Below are 2,374 nucleotides of genomic sequence, written 5' to 3' on the forward strand. Positions count from 1 at the left end.
TTCTCTGGTATTTACACGACCCTCTGTTTTCAGGTATCAGTTACAACATTCTCTGGTATTGACACCAATCTCTGTATACAGGTATCAGTTACAACATTCACTGACATTTACGCCTGTCTCTGTGTACAGGTATCAAATACAACATTCCCTGGTATTTACGACTGTCTCTGCATACAGGTATCAGTTACAACATTCTCTGGTATTTGCACGTCTCTCTGTATACAGGTATCAGTTACAAAATTCTCTGGTATTTGCACGTCTCTCTGTATACAGGTATCAGTTACAACATTCTCTGGTATTTACGCCTTTCTCTGTATACAGTTATCAGTTGCAACATTCTCTGGGAATTACACCTCTCTCTGTATACAGGTATCATTTACAACATTCCCTGGTATTTACATCTCTCTGTATACAGGTATCTGTTACAACATTCCCTGGTATTTACACCTCTCTCTGTGAACAGGTATCAGTTACAACATTCTCTGGTATTTACACCTCTCTCTGTGTACAGGCATCAGTTACAACATTCTCTGGTATTTACACCTCTCTCTGTATTCAAGTATCAGTTACAACATTCCCTGGTATTTACACCTCTCTCTGTATACAGGTATCAGTTACAACATTCCCTGGTATTTACACCTCTCTCTGTGTACAGGCATCAGTTACAACATTCTCTGGTATTTACGCCTTTCTCTGTATACAGGTATCAGTTGCAACATTCTCTGGTATTTACACCTCTCTCTGTATTCAGGTATCAGTTACAATGTTCTCTGGTATTTACACCTCTCTCTGTGTACAGGTATCAGTTACAATATTCCCTGGTATTCACACCTCTCTCTGTGTACAGGTATCAGTTACAACATTCTCTGGTATTTACACCTCTCTCTGTTTTCAGGTATCAGTTACATCATTCTCTGGTATTTGCACCTCTCTCTGTGTGCAGGTATTAGTTACAACATTCCCTGGTATTTTCACCCCTCTCTGTGCACAGATATGAGTTACAACATTCTCTGATATTTACATCTCTCTGTATACAGGTATCAGTTACAACATTCTCTGGTATTTGCACCACTCTCTGTGAACAGGTATCAGTTACAACATTCCCTGGTATTTTCACCCCTCTCTGTATTCAGATATGAGTTGCAACATTCTCTGGTATTTACATCTCTCTGTATACAGGTATCATTTACAACATTCCCTGGTATTTACATCTCTCTGTATACAGGTATCAGTTACAACATTCCCTGGTATTTACACCTCTCTCTGTATACAGGTATCAGTTACAACATTCCCTGGTATTTTCACCCCTCTCTGTACACAGGTATCAGTTGCAACATTCTCTGGTATTTACATCTCTCTCTGTATACAGGTATCAGTTACAACATTCTCTGTTATTTGCACCTCTCTCTGTATACAGGTATCAGTTACAACATTCTCTGGGATTGACAACTCTCTCTGCAAACAGGTATCAGTTACAACATTCTCTGGTATTTACACCTCTCTCTGTAAACAGGTATCAATTTCAACATTCTCTGGTATTTATGCCTCTCTCTGTATACAGGTATCAATTTCAACATTCTCTGGTATTTACACCTCTCTCTGTATACAGGTATCAATTTCAACATTCTCTGGTATTTATGCCTCTCTCTGTATACAGGTATCAGTCACAACATTTTCTGGTATTTACACCTCTCTCTGTACACAGGTATCAGTTACAACATTCTCTGGTATTTACACCACTCTCTGTTTTCAGGTATCAGTCACAACATTTTCTGGTATTTACACCTCTCTCTGTACACAGGTATCAGTTACAACATTCTCTGGCATTTACGCCTGTCTCTGTGTACAGGTATCAGTTCCAACATTCTCTGGTATTTACACCACTCTCTGTATACAGGTATCAGTTACAACATTCTCTGGTATTTACACCTCTCTCTGTACACAGGTATCAGTTACAACATTCTCTGGCATTTACGCCTGTCTCTGTGTACAGGTATCAGTTCCAACATTCTCTGGTATTTACACCACTCTCTGTATACAGGTATCAGTTACAACATTCTCTGGTATTTACACCTCTCTCTGTATTCAGGTATCAGTTACAACATTCTCTGGTATTTACGCCTGTCTCTGTGTACAGGTATCAGTTACAACATTCCCTGGTATTTACACCTCTCTCTGTATACAGGTATCAGTTACAACATTCTCTGGTATTTACACCTCTCTCTGTATACAGCTATCAGTTACAACATTCCCTGGTATTTACACCATTCTCTGTATACAGGTATCAGTTACAACATTCCCTGGTATTTACACAATTCTCTGTATACAGGTATCAGTTACAACATTCTCTGGTATTTACACCTCTCTCTGTATA

Source organism: Heptranchias perlo, unplaced genomic scaffold (genome assembly GCF_035084215.1).
Source record: "Heptranchias perlo isolate sHepPer1 unplaced genomic scaffold, sHepPer1.hap1 HAP1_SCAFFOLD_280, whole genome shotgun sequence".
Classification (NCBI taxonomy): domain Eukaryota; kingdom Metazoa; phylum Chordata; class Chondrichthyes; order Hexanchiformes; family Hexanchidae; genus Heptranchias; species Heptranchias perlo.